The following is a 21,244-nucleotide window of genomic DNA, read 5'->3' as shown; positions in this document are numbered from 1 at the left end:
TGCGTTGCTTGTCGTCGCTTCTTCCATGATGTCAGTGTGACAGGGGGATAAATGAGGCAGCCGACGCCATTTTCTTCAGTTTTTCTTGCCCCAGATGTCAGGTGCCCCCAACTTGGAAGGCAATACAAATAACTATGCAAAAATACCTTAGTAGATAAGCAATAGTACTAGCTGTTAGCAAATACACCATATAGACATGCATCCAATAGATTGATGTACATGGAGTTATAACTAACACCCCGGTATGTAGAGGGGATGGTGGGAGGGTAACCTGGACTGCAGCAATATATACACTCGAACATCTACATTTATGGTAGGCACAAAACTGTACTATGTTCATCGTGTTATACTGCTGCAGTCATCACACTTGGGTTGAATCCCAAAGCTATGGATGGGTGGCTGGTACTAAACTGGGTTAGGTGTAGCTAGGATGCCCTGCAGAACTGCAGTGGCAAAACCAGCTCTAGTTTTTGAGTATAATGGAAGGTGGTAGTGCTTGGTAAAGGTGTGCACTGAACTCTAAGTAGCTGCCTCCAGAATGTCCTTGGTTGGAACCCCCCCCCCGAGAAAGGCTGTTGAGATTGCTGTAGCCCTGGTAGAATGGGACCTAATATTCACAGGCACTGCTTTCCCATGGTGTGAGTAGCAAAAGCGGATACAATGTGCTACCCATTTGGAGATGGTCTGTTTTGAAATAGCCTTTCCTTGTGAACCTGCAGCATAAGATACAAAGAGTTGGTCAGTTTTTCTGAAGGTCTTTGTCTTATCCAAATAGTAACGTAGCTGTCTGTGAATGTCCAAAGAGTGAAGGAGTCTTTCTCCTTTATTCTGGGGGTTTGGATAAAAGGTGGGTAAATGAATGGTCTGATTCAAAGCCACACTCGATACTACCTTTGGCATAAAGGTAGGGTTAGTTCGTAGAGAGATTCTGTCCTGATGGAAAATGATGAAAGGTTCCACTGCCATAAGTGCCTGTAGTTCTGAGACCCTGCGTGCTGAGGTGATAGCCAGCAACAGAGCTGTTTTCCATGACAAGTATTGTAGTTCTGCTGAGAAGGCTGGTTCGAAAGGAGGCAGCGTTAATTTTTCTAAAACGAAGTTGAGGTCCCAGGCTGGCGTTGGGGGTTTTCTGGGGGGTCTTATATTCTTAGCCCCTCTGAGAAACTGCCTTAGTAAATGGTGTGAGAATATAGGAGGATCCGTATTATATTGAGCTGAAATGGCTGAAGCATGGATCTTAATGGATGAGAAAGAAAGGCCTTTGTGTAGCATCTCAGTTAAGTATTGCAGTATTTGAGGAATGTTTGGTATCCAAGGATTTTGGCCTTTAGCCTGGTTCCATGCACAAAATCTTTTCCATTTGTCTGAGTAAGTTTTTCTGGTGCTGGGCCTCCTGGCCTCCAAAATGACATTCAGGACCTCCTTTGAGAGAAGTGTTGATTGATAATTCAAGGTATTCTCCATGCAGCTAAATTTAAAGTCCTGAGCTGACTGTGAAGGATCTGAGAGTTTTGCTGAGTCAACAGAAGTGGGAATTGAGGTAAGATCCATGGAGGGCTGTGAGTAAAGGTCCTTAGTAATGGGTACCAGTGCTGACGTGGCCAGTCCGGAGCAATGAGGATCATTTGTGGTCTCTCTGATCTGACTTTCAGTAATACCTTGGTCAAGAGAGGTAGTGGTGGGAAGGCATAGACTGTCAATGCTGTCCAACTGAATGATAGGGCATCCACTTTCCAGGCTAGGGAATGATAAGTCCTTGTGCAAAATTTCTGTAGTTGGCAATTGTTGGGGGAGGCAAATAGATCTATGTCTGGGCGTCCCCACCTTTGAGTTATCATTGAAAATACTTGTGGGTGTAGTCTCCACTCGTGAGGATCTGCCAAATTTCTGCTTAATTCGTCTGCCAATGTGTTTTCCTTTCCTGGCAGGAATTGTGCTTGCAGTTGTACTTGGTAAGTCAATGCTGTGTTCCACAAGGTCATTGCCTGTCTGCATAAAGGGTAGGAGTGTGTTCCTCCCTGTTTATGTACCACATAACTGTGGTGTTGTCTGTCCTTTTTAGTAGTTGTCCTGGATGCAAGAGGTCCTTGAAGGCTGTCAGTGCATTTTGCACAGCTAATATCTCCTTTTGGTTGATGTGTAGATGCATTTGTTTTGCAGACCATTTACCCTGTATGCACTGTCCTGCCATGTGTGCTCCCCAGGCGTAGTCTGAAGAATTTGTTGTCATAGTTTGGTTTGCTGGAGGTAAGACAAAAGGAAGACCCTTGTTTATTTGACATGCTTGAGCCCACCATAGGAACTCTTTTTGAAGGCAGGGAATGAGAGGTATACTTGTTTCGAGGCTGTGCCTGTGTTGAGTCCATACACTTTTCAGGTACCACTGTAATTTCCTCATATGCAGCTTTGCATGTGGAATTAGTTAAATGCAGAAAGCCATGAACCCCAATGCCTGCAGGATTTTCCTTGCAGTGAGCTGGGTAAAAGTTGCCATCTTTTTGAAGTATTGAGTCAGTTGTTTTTGTTTGTCTGGCGTGAGATAAGCCATCTGGGCCGTTGTATTTAAGCTGGCACCCAGGAATATTATGTCTTGTGAGGGTATTAGCTTTGACTTCTTTTTGTTTACTGTGTACCCTAGGCAACTTAGCAGCTTTGTTACAAATGCCAGATGCTGTAGTAGAATGGCCTTGCTGTCCGCTTGGATCAGGCAGTCGTCCAGATATGGATAAATTTGTATTCCTCGTTGTCTGCAGTATGCAATTACTGATGCCAGGCATTTCGTAAATACTCTGGGCAGTAGATAAGCCAAAGGGCAATGCAGAGAATTGATAATGCGTTGTACCTGCCAAAAATCTGAGGTATCTTCTGCAATCTTGTCTGATAGGGATATGCAGGTATGCCTCTTTGAGGTCCAACGTTACCAGCCAAGACTCCTTGCCCAGCATGGGAAGAAGCTGCTGTAGTGCGAGCATTTTGAATTTGGGTACCTCCAGGTATGTGTTTAGAATTGAGAGGTCTAAAATGGGTCTCCAGGCTTTGTCCTTTCTTGGTACTAGAAATAGCCTTGAGTAAAAACCTTGACCTTGCTCCTTTGTAGGTACCTTTTGAATTGCTTTCATATCCATGAGAGCTGAAATTTGCGTTTGTGCCTCTGCCCATTGGTTTAGAGGCAGATTTGGCATGCCTCTCATCCGTGGTAAAGTGTGAAAATGAAATCTGTAGCCGCGGTTAATAATATCCAGAACCCATTTGTCCTGTGTTATGATGCGCCAATTTTGTGGAAATAGAGCCAGTTTTCCTCCCAAAGGTGCTGCCAGGGCAATTTTGCTTGGCAGGCGAAGAGGGAAGTCATTGTGTTTGTTTCCTGAAGGGTTGAGATCTTTCGTCTCCACCTCTGAGTTGTTGTATGCCATTGTCTAGGCCTGAAAGAACCTTGTGGCTGACCTCTGCTCCTTGGGCGTCTGTACCTACCCCTTTGGGGTCTGTCTGATGCAGGAAAGGACCAGTTTTTTGATGGCCAGTTTCTGCTGAAACGAGGAGGCTGTACCTGTAAAAAATCTTTAACTGTCTGCATAGATTTTGCCTTTTCTTCCATTTTCTTTAAAACTTCCTCTGCTTTGACACCAAATAACACATCTTTCTGCAATGGAGCATCCAATAACTTTGCTTTGACATGTTCTGGTAAGGCTTGCTCTTTTAGCCAAGCATGTCTACGTATTACAGATCCTGTGACAGCTGCTCTACATGAGGTTTCCAATTAATCAAAACCACACTGTAAGGTAAGCTTTCCCACCTGTTCTGCTGCATGCAGCAAATCCTGCATCTCTTTGAAATCAGGTTGATCTGTCTGAGGGATCATTTTCTGCTTTAACTGTGTAATCAAGTACTGCTGGTATTTTAGCATGTGGAATTGGCAGTTTAAGGCCCTCATGGCCAAAGTGGCAGATGTATACACTTTCTTCCCCCGTCTTTCTAATGCTCTGGAATCTCTTTCAGAAGGTAGTGGATTCTTAGCAGTAGTGGCCTTAACCCCTTTGGGACCCTGGGAAAAGGTTTCGGGGTCTGCAACAGGGCTTTTATATAGAAACTTATGAGAATCAGGAACTCGGTAGTATCTGTCTGGTTTAGCTGGTGCAGGAGGTAAGGAATCTGGGTTTAGACTAGATTCGGTGTAAACATCATCCAAAATGTCTAAAACTGGAGGAATTGCAAGGGGTCTATGCTGTGGAAGAAGAAACAACTCACGGAGTCTTTTCTTAGAGTCAGAGTAATCTTGGCCTTCCCAGTGGAAGTGTTCCCTCATGGTGTGTAAAGTTTCCCCAAAAGAGTAGTCTTCAGGGGGGGGGGAGACAGAGGGAATGGGCTCTTCAGCATCTGAGTCTTCATAAGGAGGGAAGGAATAATCCTGGTCCTCAGAGTTACCTGAGGAAATGGATGCTTGGTCAGAGGAAGGATAATCTTCCTCCAGTCTAGGCCTTTTGTCAGGAGGGGGTTGTGAACCCCTGATAAGGGTAATTAAATCCTCATCCATCTTAAGCATCTGTTTTTTAGGCATAGGGGCCTGTGGGGGGGGGTCTGTGGACCCGGTTTCCTAACTTTTAAGGAGGCTTTAAGTTTAGCATAAGACTTAATAGAGATAGTTGTCGGTTTGAAGACACCTTCAGAAACCGAAGGCCTGTCCAAAATCTCTGGATCACCGTCAGAGTTGGCGTCCGAGGGGTGAGATGGAACCGGCTCCTGAGGCCCAGCTGATTCAGTCTGGGAGGCCGTCAGAATTTCTAAATCAGCAGTAGTCAGGGGCTGCGTAGGCACCTCGCTGAAAACCGGAGAACCGGCGGCAGGCCTTGCTGAGGCCTCGGTATCTGGTCTTGGTTGCCTGTCCTTATCCTTATGTTTTTTTTAAACATTGCTGATGTCGGTTGCTCCGATGACATGCTATAGTTAAATTTTCTGCCAAAAATAATGTCGGGCGAAATCTTCCCGACGCTTGATTGTATGTTTGTTGAACCTAGCACAAAACCGACAACCAGAGACGTCGCGGTCTGGGCCTAGGCAAGGAATACAATAAGAATGAAAATCCTTTGCTTCCCACAAGAAATGCAATTATTAACTTTGTCTGACATCGGTCTGAGGCAAGAAAAGTTTCCCCAACGGGGTACTTCGCTTTAGAGAAGACTTCGGGCTGAAATTCGATTAAAAAATCTCAGGAGCTAGCCGACCGGCACTTGCGAACTGCTTCTGCTTCGGGCACCGCGCGGCAAGAAAGACTGGAGAAAATGGCATCGGCTGCCTCTTTTATCCCCCTGTCGCACTGACATCAGGGAAGAAGCGACGACAACAGACGCAAGACCAAGACTTTGGGATTCGGCCGACTGCGGGACCGCCTGACGGCAGGATATCCCAAGTGTGATGACTGCAGCAGTGTAACACAATGAACATCCAAAGAAACAGTGTTGGGTAAAACCTTGGTGCAGAAATAAATCCAAATGAAAGGTAAAAAGTAAAAAATGCACCAAGATAACACACAGCAAAATGTTTAATCACAGCAAAGTACAAAGTGGTAAGTGCTTTCACAAACAAAGTTGCTTCATCAGACACCACAGTAAAAAATGCACAGGTTTTTTACTGTGGTGTCTGATGAAGCAACTTTGGTTGTGCTGCTACTATCTTGGTGCATTTTTTACTTTTTACCTTTCATTTGACTCAAGGAGCTGTCAGATTACAGTAGTTACTCAATGATGCTGGTGTCACTATTGGTATACACATGCATTCTCCTGTCTTGTTTTCACTTGATTGTTGAGCAAAAGAATCTTGACCCAAAGGAGAATTCCCACACAGGAAATTGCTACATTGATAATTTACCACTGAGAGTAGACCCTATGGTCAGGGATTTGGGAACACATGTCCACAGTGACTTGGCATTTGGCCATCATGCGTCTACTGTAATAAGTAAATCATTCTATGTTGTGCAATGTATACATAAGGTTATGGTATCTAGAGCCAAACATTCCACTACACTTGCTCCTTTCATTATGTACCTCATCAGGCATATGCAACAGGGGCATCCACTAAGGTTTGCTACAAAAATACATGACGTAGAAATAATGTCGTAAGTGAATCAACTCAAAGCCCACTTCATATACTTGATCTCCTTCAGATTGTTGAGAGTGAACTATGCTTAGCCTAAAACACATCCTCTGAGATCCACCTCAGCTAGACCTACTGCACATCTGCAAAAAGTACAGTTTTGTACCTACCATAAATGTAGATGTTCGAGTGCTAATACAGCTGCAGTCATAACAGATGGGTTTTCCTGCCGTCAGGCGGGTCCTCGGTCGGCTGAATTCCAAAGTCTAGGTCCGGCGTCGGTTGTCGTCGCTTCTTCCCTGACGTCAGTGCGGCAGGGGTATAAAAGAACCAGCCGACGCCATCTTCTTCAGTTTTTCTTGCCCCAGATGTCAGGTGCCCCCAGAAGGAAGGCAAAACATAAATTTATGTAACAATGCAATTCAATATAATCATAAAACAGTAGTTTGCAAGCAAATACACCATAAAAGAATACCCCAATCAGGTTGTATGAGGAGGTGTTTGTCATAAGGCCTGTCCCAAGAGGGGATGGAGGGAGGGAAACCTGGACTGCAGCTGTATTAGCACTCGAACATCTACATTTATGGTAGGTACAAAACTGTACTATGTTCATCGTGCATACAGCTGCAGTCATAACAGATGGGTAGAATCCCAAAGCTAAAAAGGGGTGGCAGGCACTAAGTGGAACTAGGAGGAGCAAGGACGCCCTGCAAGACTGCAGTGGCAAAGCCCGCTCTAGATTTAGAGTGAAGTGGAAGGTGATAGTGCTTGGAGGAAGTATGCACAGAACTCCAAGTGGCTGCTTCCAAAATGTCCTTGGTAGGAACCCCCCTGAGGAAAGCTGCAGAGGTAGCTGTGGCCCTTGTGGAGTGAGATCTGATGCTTGTAGGCACAGTTTTTCCATGAAATGAGCAACAAAAGTGTATGCAGTGGGCTATCCATTTTGAGATGGTCTGTTTGGAGATGGCCTTTCCTTGAGCACCTGTAGCATAGGACACAAAGAGTTGCTCTGATTTTCTGAATGGCTTTGTCCTGTCCAAATAATAACAAAGTTGTCTGTGAATGTCCAAGGAATGTAGTAGTCTTTCCCCTTTGTTTTGTGGGTTAGGATAAAAGGTAGGTAAGTGGATAGTCTGATTCAAGGCTACACTGGATACTACCTTTGGCATAAAGGAAGGGTTGGTTCATAAGGAAACTCTGTCCTGATGGAAAATGATGAAAGGTTGCACAGCCATGAGGGCCTGTAGTTCCGAAACCTTGCATGCTGAGGTGATAGCCAGAAGGAAGGCTGTTTTCCATGACAAATATTGCAGTTCTGTTGAAGCAGCTGGCTCAAATGGAGGCAGGGTCAGTTTTTCTAAAATGAAGTTGAGGTCCCAAGCAGGTACTGGTGGTTTCCTTGGGGGTTTTATTTTCTTAGCCCCTCTGAGGAACTGTCTTGAGAGGATGAGAGAATAAAGGAGGATCAGTGTTGTACTGTGCAGAAATAGCTGAAGCATGGATCTTGATGGAGGAGAAGGAAAGTCCACTGTTTAACATCTCAGCTAGGTACTGTAATATTTGAGGTAAATTTAGTACCCAAGGATTATGGCCCTTTTTCTGATTCCAGGCAGAAAACCGCTTCCATTTGGCGGAGTAGGCTTTTCTAGTAGAAGGTCTTCTGGCCTCCAAGATGACATCCTGCACCTCCTTGGAGAGGAGGGTCTGTTGTGAAATCAAGGAATCCTCCATGCGGCTAGATTGAGGGTTTTCAGCTGACTGTGTAGAGTTTTGTAGTTGTGCTGGGACAACAGAAGAGGCACTAGAGGCAGGATCCATGGTGGGGAATGCGTCAGGCTCTTCATGAGTGGATACCAGTGTTGTCTTGGCCAGTCTGGAGCAATGAGAATCATGTTGGGCCTCTCTGCTCTGGCTTTTAATAGAACTTTGGGCAGCAGAGGAAGAGGGGGAAAGGCATAGACTGTCAATGTTGTCCAATTGAAAGAAAGTGCGTCCACTTTCCAGGCCTGCGGATGATAGGTCCTTGAGCAACATTTTTTCAGTTGGTAGTTTCTGTGGGTAGCAAAGAGATCTATTGTCTGGCTGTCCCCATGCCTGAATTATCTTTGCGAAAACTTGAGGATGCAACTTCCATTCGTGTGGATCTGTCATATTTCTGCTTAGGTTGTCTGCCAGCGTGTTTTCCCTCCCTGGCAGAAATTGTGCTTGAAGTTGGATTTGCAATTCCAGAACCGTGTTCCAAAGGAACATGGCTAGTCTGCACAGGGGGTATGAATGAGTTCCTCACTGTTTGTTTATGTACCACATCACTGTGGTGTTGTCTGCCCTTATCAATAGCTGGCCTGGATGCAGTAGGTCTTTGAAGGCCATAATAGCATTTTGAACTGCTAACATTTCCTTTTGATTGATGTGTAGGTGCTTCTCTTTTTGGGACCATTTGCCCTGAATGCACTGATCTGTCATGTGCGCCCCCCAGGCATAGTCCGAGGCGTCTGTTGTGATGATTTGATTTGCTTGAGGCATGCAGAAAGGGAGATCTACGTTTCTTTGGCATGCTTGAGCCCACCACAGAAATTCCTTTTGAAGACATGGAATGAGTGGTATAATTGTTTCCAAACGGTGGCTGTGTTGAGACCATAAGTTTTTTAGGTACCATTGAAGTTTCCTCATATGCAGCTTTGCACATGGGATCAGCAAGATGCAAGATGCCATGAATCCCAGAGCCTGCAGGACTTTCCTTGCAGTCAGCCTGGTGAAGGCTGCCATTTTGCTGAAGTATTGAGGTAGTTGCCCTTGCTTCTCTGGCGTCAGGTAGGCCATCTGGGTGTTTGTATTCAAGATGGCACCCAGGAAAATTATTGTTTGAGAGGGTATTAGTTTTGATTTCTTTTTATTGACTGTGTATCCCAGAAAGTTCAACAATTTTATTACAAACGCCAGGTGTTTCAGAAGTATGTGCTTGCTGTCCGCTTGGATCAGGCAGTCGTCCAGATATGGGTATATTTGTATCCCTTGAAGTCTGCAGAAGGCAATTACTGATGCCAAGCATTTCGTAAACACTCTGGGCGCAGTAGATAAGCCAAAGGGCAATGCAGAGAATTAATAATGGGTTGAACCTGCAAGAAATCTGAGGTATCTTCTGCAATCTTGTCTGATAGGGACATGCAGGTATGCCTCCTTGAGGTCCAATGTTACCAGCCAAGACTCCTTGCCCAGCATGGGAAGAAGCTGCTGTAATGTGAGCATCTTGAATTTTGGTACGAGTAAATATGTGTTTAGGATGGATAGGTCCAGAATAGGTCTCCAATCTTTGTCCTTCCTTGGTACCAGGAACAGTCTGGAATAAAAACCTTGACCCTGTTCTTTTGCAGGTACCTCTTGAATAGCTTTCATGTCCATGAGAGCTGAAATTTGTTTTTGTGCCTCTGCCCTTTGATTTTGTGGTAGGTTTGGCATGCCTCTCATTTTTGGAAGGGTGTGAAAGTGGAATCTGTAGCCTCTGTCTATAATGTCCAGGATCCATTTGTCTTTTGTGACAATATGCCAATTTTTTGAAAATAATGCCAGTTTTCCGCCTAAAGGTGCTGCCATTAAAGCTTTGCTTGGCATGCAAAGGGGAAAGTCATTGTGTCTGCTTTCTGAAAGACTGTGATCTATCTTCTCCACCTCCTGGTGTAGGTGCTTGCCATTGTCTGGCTCTAAATGATCTTTGTGACATCGGTCTGAGGCAAGAAAAGTTTCCCCGACGGGGTACTTAGCTTTCAAGAAGACTTCGGCTGAAATATTTTCGTAAATCTCAGGAGCTGGCCGACCGGCACTTGCGATCTGCTTCTGCTTCGGGCACCGTGCGGCAAGAAAGACTGAAGAAGATGGCGTCGGCTGGTTCTTTTATACCCCTGCCACACTGACGTCAGGGAAGAAGCGACGACAACCGACGCCGGACCTAGACTTTGGAATTCGGCCGACTGAGGACCCGCTTGACGGCAGGGAAACCCATCTGTTATGACTGCAGCTGTATGCACGATGAACATCAGACAATACCAGAAATACCAGATCCAGGGATCTAAACCTTGGCTGAAGCATATGTAAGAAATGTTGAGGTGATAGATGTATGTCTGTAAAACTTCTCCTGGTCTGACACCTATACCTTTATTAGAAACAGACTGTGTAAATGTGTTACCACTGAAGCCCAAGTTATACATACTACCTATAAAACACACTAAGTCTGTCCAATGCAACTGGGAACCATGGGTAGGCTTTTAAAAGGCCCTTTAGGGTTTTTAGTCTAATAATCATCTATGAAATTGTAAAAAGGGAAAAGTAGGAAACAAAATGGGATATTAAAATATGTAGCAGAAAAAAACACGCACATCTAACATATAAATTTGCAATAGACTGTCTCTTACCATAACTTGGCATTTGTGTTGTCCATTTTCATTCCTCCTCACAAATGGGTCTCAGATCAGACCCTCGGATCCAGCTCGGCCACATTTTCCAGAATTGGCTCTTACTCTCAAGCTCCTCCCCTTACCCATAATGAACTACACTGACCCCAGCGCCTTAGACTGAGTTTGCTGATTCGCCATCCATAGATAACAAGGAAAGGATGGAGAAAAAGGCAATTGAGGCTCAGACATGGGACAGAAGCATCCCGAAATCTTCCTTAGATACTCTAGAAGAATAAACAGGGGGGTGGTTGGGTGGGAAAGTGGAGGAGGAATGAAGACAGACAACACAGATGCCAAGTAATGGCAACACATAACTTTCTAATTTGATGTCGTCCTCTTCTTTCCTCCTCATGACTGGGTCAGAGTCCCCAGCCATGTGGTTCCTGGGTGGCCCTCATGGAAGATGTGCCAAGAGTACCGTCAAGCTAATGGAGGCCCTGCTCCTGGACATAATATCCAATTTATAGTGCACAACAAAGGTGTGATTGTTTGACCAGGTGACTGCCACACAAATAATATCAATGGAAATCCTGGATGAAAAGGCAGAAGTAGTAGCCATAGATCTAGCAGAATGTGTTCTTGGCGGTCGAGATAATTCTAAGCCTCTCTGGGAATAAAAAAGGTGATACAGTCAGTGATGCATTTGGCCAGTGTGATTTTTGACACTGCTCGACCTAATTTGTTAGAAGAGAAGGCTATGAACAATTGGTCTGACTTCCTGTGTTGTTTTGTTCTATGCAAATAAAATTGTAGTTGTCTATAAACATCAAGGAGATGCAGAATGCACTCTCATTTCTTGGAAAACTTGGAGATAAAATACCAGTAAGTTAACAGATTGGTGAATGTTGCTTTCCATGGCTACTTCTGGTATAAAGAAAGGATCTGTACATAGTTAAACCCTGTCTATGAAAGATTATGTATGGGGATTTGGAAGACAACACCTGTAACTTAAATTATTTTCGCTGAAGTAATGGTTACTAAGAAGATAGTCTTCCATGATAAAAACTTCATGTCACAAGTGGCTGCTGGTTCAGAGAGTCCGAGTCAAACTCTGCAGCACTATGGTGAGGTCCCAAAGCGAGGAAGGATCTTTAGCGGGAGGTCTCAGCAAAAAGATACCTTTTATAAATGCTTTGCAAAATCTAAAAGTAGACAAAGAATAAGACTGGCTAACCATATGAAAATAAGAAATTGCCAAAGCTTGATGGTAGAGAAAAGTGCAACTTCTTTAAAAATGGCACTAAGGAAAAGTAAAATATCAGAGACTGGTACTGAGAAGGGATCAATATTTTTATTTGCAGCCCAAACAACGAACCTTTTCCATTTACTGTTGCAGACTTTCTTAGTTGAAACTTTCTGAAAGGCTAAGATATTACTAACCGAGGAAGAAAGCCTGGACCGTCTTACTAGGGTTTGAAATGCAGAAAAGTACAGTTGTGTACACTTACCATAAATGTAGATGCTCGAGTGTATTCACTGTTGCATCATCACATTTGGGTTATCTGCTTACAGTAGCCCTCAGTCGGCCTGATTAACAAAGTCTTGGGTCCTGCATCAGTTGCTGTCTCTTCCGTGACGTCAGGTCGTCAGGGGTATAAAACATGCAGCAGATGCCATTACATCAGTTTCTTGCCCCAGATGTCAGGTGTCCCCCTAATGGGAAGCAATTAAATATATAAATATACAAGGTTATACCTCCAACAAAAAAACAAATACACCAAAAAGCTTTTAAGCATAGTAAAGGAGAGTAGAGGTATAGTCAAAAGACGTCAGGGGGCTGGAGGGAGGGTAACCAGGACTGCAACAGTGAATACACTCGAACATCTACATTTATGGTAAGGGTACACAACTGTACTATGCTCTTCGTGTTTCACTGTTGCAGTCATCACATTTGGGTAGATTCCCAAAGCTAAGGATGGGAGGAGGAATTTAGATAGCATTAGGACCAGCTTAAAGGCCCTGCAAGACTGCAGTGGCAAAGCCAGCTCTGGATTTAGAGAAAATTGGTAAATGGTAATGTTTGGTGAAAGTATGTACAGAACTCCAGGTAGCAGCTTCTAGGATGTCCCTGGTAGGGACGCCTATGAGAAAGGCTGTAGAGGTAGATGCAGCCCTGGTTGAGTTGGGTCTGATCCCCTGTGGGACAGGTTTTCCATGGTGCTTATAGCAGAAATGAATGCAATAGATATCCATTTGGAAATGGTTTGCTTTGAAATAGCCTTCTCCTCTGTCCCTGTAGCAAATGCCACCAGCAGTTGTTCAGATTTCCTTTGAGGTTTAGTCCTGTCCAAGTAGAATCTAAGTTGTCTGTGCACATCTAAGGAGTGCAGTATCCGTTCCCCTTTGTTCTGTAGATTAGGAAAGAAGGTTGGCAAATGAATGGACTGATTAAGAGCCACACTGGATACCACCTTGGGCATGAAGGAGGGATTGTGTCTAAGGGACACCCTGTCCGCATGAAAGATGATGAAAGGCTCCACTGCCATAAGGGCCTGTAAATCAGATACCCTTCTTGCTGAAGTGATTGCTAAAAGGAAAGCTGTTTACCAAGAAAGAAATTTTAAATCTGCAGTAGCAGCTGGCTCGAAAGGAGGAAGAGTGAGTTTCTCCAAGATAAAGTTAAGGTCCCAGGCTGGAGTTGGAGCTCTCCTGGGTGGTCTTAAATTTTTGGCCTCTCTGAAGAACTGCTTCAGCAGTGGATGAGAGAAGAGGGGAGGTTCTGTGTTATAATGAGCTGAAATGGCTGAGGCGTGAATTTTGATGGAGGAAAAAGACAGGCCCTTGTGAAGCATCTGAGTTAAGTATTGTAAAATCTGAGGTAAATTGGGTGCTGCTGTGCTCATCCCTTGAGACTGGTTCCAGGCACAGAATATTTTCCATTTTTCAGCATAAGATTTTCTAGTACTAGGCCTCCTTGCCTCTAAAATGATATCCATCACTGGTTTACTGAGGGATGGTAAAGTAGAGATTAGGTAATTAGCCAGGCTGCTAGGTTCAGTGTTTGAAGCAGAGGGTGCAGAATCCGGTTCTCCTGCTGAGACAACAGGGAAGGAGTCTGAGGCAGGTGCCATGGGGCCAACAGTGACACACTGCACAAGAGGGGGTACCAGTGTGGGCGTGGCCAGTCTGGTGCAATAAAAATCATCCTTGGTTTGTCCTGTTTTATCTTTAGTAGTACTTTGGAGAGCAGAGGCAGAGGAGGAAAGGCATAAACTGACAGTTTTTTCCAGCTGAAGGACAGAGCATCCACTTTCCAAGCTTGTTTGTGGGTAGTCCTTGTGCAAAATTTGTCCAATTGATAGTTCTGGGGGGGAGGCAAACAGGTCTATAACTGGGCTCCCCCATTTGCTTGTCAACATGTTGAAAATCCTTGGTTCCAGTTTCCACTCGTGTGGGTCCATGAGGTTTCTGCTTAGTCCGTCTGCCAGTGTATTTAGTTTTCCTGGCAGGAATTGAGCTTGTAGATGCACTTGGTAGCTCAAGGCCATGTTCCACAATGCCATGGCTAGTCTGCAGAGGGAGTAAGAATGTGCACCCCCCCTCCGCTTGTTTATGTACCACATAACAGTGGTCTTGTCCATCTTTACCATTAATGTCCTGGAAGAATGTGGTCCTTGAAGGCTGTCAGAGCATTCTGTACAGGTAACATTTCTTTTTGATTGATATGCAGGTGCATTTGACTTGGGTTCCATTTGCCCTGAATGCACTTCTCTGCCAGGTGAGCCCCCCCATGCATAGTCTGATGTGTCTGTTAGGGTTTGGGCGGCAGGGGGTAGTGTGAATGGTAGTCCCTTGTTTTGGTGGCAGGCCTCTGCCCACCAAAGGAACTCTAGGCATAGGCAAGGTATGATAGGAATCACTGCTTCTAGATCCTGTGAATGTTGACACCATAGGCTTTTTAGATACAATTTTAGTTTCTTCACATGCAGTCTTGCATATGGAATTAGAAGAATGCAGGAAACCATAAACCCCAAGGCTTGCAGTATTTGCCTTGCAGATAGCAGGGTTTTTGTGGCCACTTGTTTGAAGTAGGTTGTCAAATGAATTTGTTTCTCTGGCGTGAGGAAAGCCATCTGGGAAGTTGTATTCAAGCTTGCTCCCAGGAATACAATTTGTTGGCAGGGTACCAGGTGTGATTTCTTTTCGTTTATGTTGCACCCCAGACAAGTTAGCATCTTTTGTACAAAGCCCAGATGATTCAAAAGCATGTCCTGGCTTTCTGCCTGAATTAGACAATCTTCCAAGTATGCGTATATTTGAAATGTCTTTGGTTGCAAAATGCAATGACTGAGGCTAGGCACTTTGTGAATACCCTGGGCGCAGTAGATAAGCCAAAGGGCAGTGCAGAGAACTGATAGTGCGTGTTGCCTGCTTTGAAGCGTAGATATCTTTTGCAAGATTCCCTGATTGGGATGTGCAGGTATGCTTCTTTTAAATCTGCTGTTGCCAACCAGGCATCTTTGCCTAGCATAGGAAGCAACTGGTGAAGAGTCAGCATCTTGAATTTTGGAATCACCAAAAAAGTGTTTTGAGTAGACAGGTCCAGGACAGGACGCCATGAATTGTCTTTTGTGGGTACCAGGAAAAGTCTCGAGTAGAAATCTTGTCCATTTTCCTCTTCTGGTACCAACTGAATAGCTCCTAGGCTTAAGAGAGAGTACTTGCTTTTGGGCCTTTGCCCACTGATTTGGGGGTAGATTTGGCCAACCACTTGGGGTTGGTAATGTGTGGAAGTGAAATCTGTATCCTTGAGACACTATTTAAAACCCATTTGTCCTGGGTAATGAGTTCCCAGTTCTTTGCATGAAGAACAATCTTTCCCCCCAAAGGGGCAATCAGTTGAAAAGTGCTTAGAAGTTTTAGAAAGTAATTGAAACAGTTTACCATAGGGGGAGTTTTATTAATCCCAGATTTGGAAGTGAAGGCCCCCCACTGCTTAGTCCTGTGCGTACCCTAGAAATGAAGCCTGGGTGCTATGCTGGATCTGTGTTTGGACTGAAAAGGTCTGGGAGAGGCAGGAAAGGACCAATTCTTAGAAGGCCAATGCCTACTAAATCTTGGAGGGTGAACTTGTAAAAAAATCTTTAACAGTTTGCATAGATTTAGCTTTTTCCTCTATCTTTATAAGAACTTCTTCTACCTTGTTGCCAAATAGGCAGTCCTGATTTAAGGGAGCATCCAGCAATTTAGCCTTAACATGATCTGGCAAGGATTGCTCCTTAAGCCAAGCATGCCTTCTAAGTACAGACCCAGTTACAACAGCCCTGCAAGATGCCTCTAGTGAATCAAAACCACATTGCAAAGTATATTTTCCAACTTGTTCAGCAGAATGCATTAAATCCTGTAAATCCTTATTTTCAGCACAATCAGGAATCATTTTCTGTTTAAGCAATCTAATAATATGCTGCTGATACTTTAACATATGAAACTGGCAGTTTAAGGCCTTAATGGCCAAATTTGCAGAAGTGTGTACCTTCTTACCCCATCTATCCAGCATCCTGGAGTCTCTATCAGAGGGGGTAGGATTTTTGGCAGTAGTAGCTTTAATGCCCTTGGGTCCCTGTGAAATGGTCTCAGGATCCGCAGTAGGATTTTTGAAAAGGAACTTGTGAGAGTCAGGTTTTCTGGGAGCAGGAGGTAAAGAGTCAGAGGCAAAGCTGGATTCCGAAAAGCATCATCAACAATGTCTAGCACAGGAGGTATGGCTAAAGGTCTGTGCTGGGGCAGGAGTAAGAAATCCCTAAGCCTCTTTTTAGAATCAGAGAAATCCTGACTTTCCCAACGAAAATGCTCCCTAAGAGTATGCAAGGTTTCACAAAAAGAGAAATCCTCTGGGGGCAGAGGGAATTGAGTCCTCAGCATCAGAATCCTCAAAGGTAGACAAGGGTAAATCCTGGTCATCAGAGGAAACAGAAATTTCAGAATCCTGGTCAGAAGTATCATAAACAAACTCAGTCCTAGATCTCTTAGAGGGGGAAGGTTGGCGTTCCCCGATTAAAGTAAGAAGGTCTTCAGCCATTCTTGTCATTTGTTTTTTAGGCATAGAGGCCTGAACATGTGGTCTGGGCATCAGTTTTCTAGGCATGGTTCAAGTTTTAGGCCTTGAAGATGGCGTTGGATTAATATGCAAGTCAGTAGGCCTGAAAACACCCTCAGAAGCCGGTGCCTGCACAGCGGCTCGACCCATCCAAGGTAGAGACATCCGCAGGTTCCACAGTTGAAGCATCTCGAGGCATACCGGACTCCGAATGGGTCTCAGCAGAGGCCTGCGAATCTGAAGTGGCGGGTATCAGGGGCTGCGAAAGCGCCTCACTGAGTACCGGTGAAGTGGCAACTGGCTTAGGAGAAGCTTCGTCGGCAGCTCTGGACTTAGGCGGCCTCTCTCTGTCTTTATCTTTGCGTTTTTTCGGAATGTCATTAGTCGGATGGCTTACCAAAGACATATCAGGATAATTGAACAGAGCACCAAAATATTTAGAAGTGAAAATATACCGACGGATAGCTCGAGGTTTAAATAAGGCACAAAACCGACAGTGAGGTACGTCGTGGTCAGGGCCTAGGCAAAGAATACAGTACAATTGAAAATCTTTATGAGGTATTTGCTTTCCACAAGAAATGCAATTTACTTTTACTGACATCGGTTTAGAGCAAGAAAAAGTTTCCCCACCAGGGTACTTAGCTTTTAGTTGAAGACTTCGGTTCTGAAACTCGAAAACGAAAATTTCAGAAGTCGGCTGACCGGCACTTGCGAACTGCTTCTGCTTCGGGCACCGCACGGCAAGACTGATGTAATGGCACTGGCTTCATGTTTTATACCCCTGACAAAGTACAGTTGTGTAGACTTACCATAAATGTAGATGTTCGAGTGTATTCACTGTTGCAGTCATTACATTTGGGTTATCCTGCTGGCAGGCTGCCCTCAGTCGGCCCGAATTCCAAACTCTTGGGTCCTGCGTCGATTGCTGTCGCCTCTTCCCTGACGTCAGGTCGTCAGGGGTATAAAAGATGCAGCCGACACCATTTTCTTAAGTTTTTCTTGCCCCAGATGTCAGGTGCCCCCAAAAGGGTATGCTAAATATATGTTAATAAGAAATACATGCACCAAAATAAACTTTACCTTCATCTACAAGCAAATACACCACATAGGTTGTATAGATCAGAGAAATAAAGATAAGTTCCAGCAAAAATAAGGGGGATGGCAGGTGGGTAACCTGGACTGCAACAGTGAATACACTTGAACATCTACATTTATGGTAAGTGTACACAACTGTACTATGTTCTTCGTGTTTCACTGTTGCAGTCATTACATTTGGGTAGAGTCCCAAAGCTATGGTTGGGGGGCTGGAGCTAAACAGCATTAGGAGCAGCTATGAGGCCCTGCAGAACTGCAGTGGCAAAGCCTGCCCTGGATTTAGAGTAAAGTGGCAGATTGTAATGTTTTGTAAAAGTATGCACTGAACTCAAGTAGCAGCCTCTAAAATGTCTTTGGTTGGTACTCCCCTGAGAAAGGCTGCAGAAGTGGCTGCAGCTCTGGTTGAATGTGGCCTAATGCCCTTAGGCACTGGTTTGCCATGCTGTGAGTAACAGAAACGAATGACATGACCTATCCACTTTGAAATAGTCTGCTTGGAGATGGCCTTTCCTTGTGATCCTGCGGCATATGCCACTAGTAATTGTTTTGTCTTTCTGAAAACTTCAGTTTTGTCCAAGTAGAATCTAAGTTGTCTGTGTACGTCCAAAGAATGCAGAATTTTCTCCCCCTTGTTCTGTGGATTTGGATAAAAAGTTGGCAAATGAATAGTTTGGTTAAGGGCTACACTGGATACCACCTTAGGCATAAATGTAGGGTTCGTCCTCAGAGAGACCCTGTCTGGATAAAAAATGATAAAGGGTTCCACAGCCATGAGAGCCAGTAGCTGACACTCGTCTTGCAGAAGTTATTGCTAGGGGCAGAGCTGTTTTCCAAGATAAAAACTTTATATCCGCAGTAGCAGCTGGCTCAAAAGGAGGTAAGGCAAGTTTTTCCAAGACATAATTGAGGTCCCATGCAGGTACTGGCATTCGCCTTGGAGGCCTTAAATTTTTGGCTCCTCTGAGGTAGTGCCTTAATAAAGGATGAGAATAGAGTGGTGGCTCTGTATTGTAATGAGCCGAAATTGGCAGAGGCATGGATTTTAATTGATGAAAAAGATAGGCCTTTGTCCAGCATCTCAGTTAAGTATTGCAAAATCTGAGGAATATTTGGGAAAGGTCTCTCAATTCCTTGAGCTTGGTTCCAAGCACAAAATCTCTTCCATTTTCCAGCATAGGATTTTCTAGTACTAGGCCTTCTGGCTTCTAAAATGACATCCATCACAGCTTTACTGAAAGGTGTGCTTTGTATGGCTACATTATCTGCCATGCTGCCAGGATTAAGGTCCTGAGTTGGCTGTGCAAAATCTGATTGTTTTGTTGGGACAGTAGATGAGGTATTTGAGGTAAGGTCCAGGCTGGGCATTGAGACAAGTTCCTTAAGATCGGATACCAGTACTGGCATGGCCAGTCTGGGGCAATCAGTATCATTTTTGCTTTCTCCTGTCTGACCTTTAGGAGTACCTTGGGAAGGAGAGGCAGTGGAGGAAAGGCATATACTGATAGGTTTGTACAGTTGAAAGATACGGCATCCACTTTCCATGCTTGTCTGTGATAAGTCCTTGTGCAGAATCTTTTTAGTTGATTGTTGTGAGGGGAGGCAAATAGATCTATGTCCGGGCATCCCCATTTCTTTGTTATCATGCTGAAGACTTGTGCATCCAGGTGCCACTCGTTGGGATCCATGAGGTTTCTGCTTAGTTCGTCTGCCAGAGTATTTTCCTTTCCTGGCAGGAATTGTGCCTGCAGATGAACTTGGTAAGTCAATGCTGTGTCCCATAAAGCCATGGCTAGTCTGCAAAGGGGGTAAGAATGAGTCCCCCCTGCTTGTTTATGTACCACATGACCATGGTGTTGTCTGTCTTTATCAGTAGTTGTCCTGGATGAAGTAGGTCCTTGAAGGCTGTCAGGGCACTTTGAACAGCTAGCATCTCTTTTTGATTGATATGTAGATGCCTTTGGTTTGTGGACCAGGTGCCCTGAATGCCTCTTCCTGCCATGTGGGCCCCCCCCCAGGCATAATCTGATGCATCTGTCGTAAGGCTCTGCCTGGCTGGGGGTAGTGAGAATGGCTGTCCCTTGTTTTGGTGACAAGCCTTTGCCCACCATCGAAACTCCTGTTGCAGGCAGGGAATGAGAGTAATCATTGTTTCCAGGCTTTGGCAATGTTGTGTCCAGACACTTTTTAGGTACCACTGAAGTTTCCTCATATGCAGTCTTGCATATGGAATTAGTAGGATGGAGGATGCCATGAAGCCCAAAGCCTGCAGAATTTTTCTTGCAGATAGCTGGGCCTTCGTTGCCATTCTCTTGAAATAGGTAGTCAGTTGCTTTTGTTTGTCTGGAGTGAGATAAGCCATCTGGGCAGTTGTATTTAAACTTGCACCCAGGAATATTATCTCTTGAGAGGGTACTAGTTTTGATTTCTTTTTGTTGACTGTGTACCCTAGGCATGTTAAAAGTCTTTTTACAAACGTCAGATGCTGTAGTAGAATGTCCTTGTTCTCTGCTTGTATGAGGCAGTCGTCCAAGTAAGGATAAATTTGTATTCCTCTGTCTGCAGAAAGCAATTACTGGTGCCAGGCACTTTGTGAAGACCCTGGGCACAGTAGATAAGCCAAAGGGCAGTGCACAGAATTGGTAATGCTTTGACCCAGCCTTGAATCTGAGATATCTTCTGCATGATTGTCTGACTGGGACATGCAGGTATGCCTCTTTTAGGTCTAAAGTCACGAGCCAAGCCTTGCTGCCAAGCATGGGCAGAAGCTGCTGCAAGGTCAACGTCTTGAATTTTGGTATATCCAGGAAAGTGTTTAAAATAGATAGGTCCAGTATTGGTATCCATGCTTTGTCCTTTCTGGGTACCAAGAACAGTCTTGTGTAAAATCCTTGTCCCTGCTCTTGCTGTGGCACTTGTTGAATAGCTCCCATGTCCATGAGAGCGGCGACTTGTTTTTGAGCCTCTGCCCATTGATTTTTTGGCCGGTCTGGTCAACCGTTTGCCCTTGGCAGGGTATGGAAGTGAAACTTGTAGCCTTGTGACACTGTCTAGAACCCATTTGTCCTGGGTTATAATGCGCCAATTTTGAGAAAAAAGTGCTAGTTTTCCCCCTAAGGGTGCTGCCAGAAGATAAGTGCTTGTTGCAGGCAGGGGGAAGTCATTGGGACTGTTTCCTTTATGGTTGTGATTTGTCTTCTCCACTTTTGGAGGTAGAAGCACCCAGTTGCTTAGACCTATATGAACCTTGCGGCTGGGATCTACCTCTAGGGCATCTGGATCTGCTCCTTTGAGGTTTGTCTGACACTGGAAAGGACTAATTCTTTGTAGGCCAGTGTCCGTTAAACCTAGGTGGCTGTACCTGTAAGAAATCCTTGACCGTTTGCATAGATTTAGCTTTGTCCTCCATTTTCTTTAACACCTCTTCTGCCTTAACACCAAACAAGGTATCATGCTGTAATTAAGCATCTAATAATTTTGCTTTGACATGATCAGGCAGATTTTGTTCCTTTAACCAAGCATGCCTCCTAATGACAGAACCCGTAACAGCGGCCCTGCAGGAGGCCTCCAGAGAATCAAA

The 21,244-nt window shown here is 44.6% G+C and overlaps 1 protein-coding gene across 3 annotated transcripts in view; it reads right to left on the bottom strand.

Moving 5' to 3' along the window:
* The window catches only part of PPP1R12A (protein phosphatase 1 regulatory subunit 12A), a 2,492,399-nt gene that overhangs the window by 1,676,425 nt on the left and 794,730 nt on the right, over window positions 1-21,244 (bottom strand). The window lies entirely within an intron of this gene.

Source organism: Protopterus annectens, chromosome 11.part0 (assembly GCF_019279795.1).
Source record: "Protopterus annectens isolate FY-2018-M chromosome 11.part0, PAN1.0, whole genome shotgun sequence".
Classification (NCBI taxonomy): domain Eukaryota; kingdom Metazoa; phylum Chordata; order Ceratodontiformes; family Protopteridae; genus Protopterus; species Protopterus annectens.
This window is presented reverse-complemented; position numbering and strand designations above follow the sequence as displayed.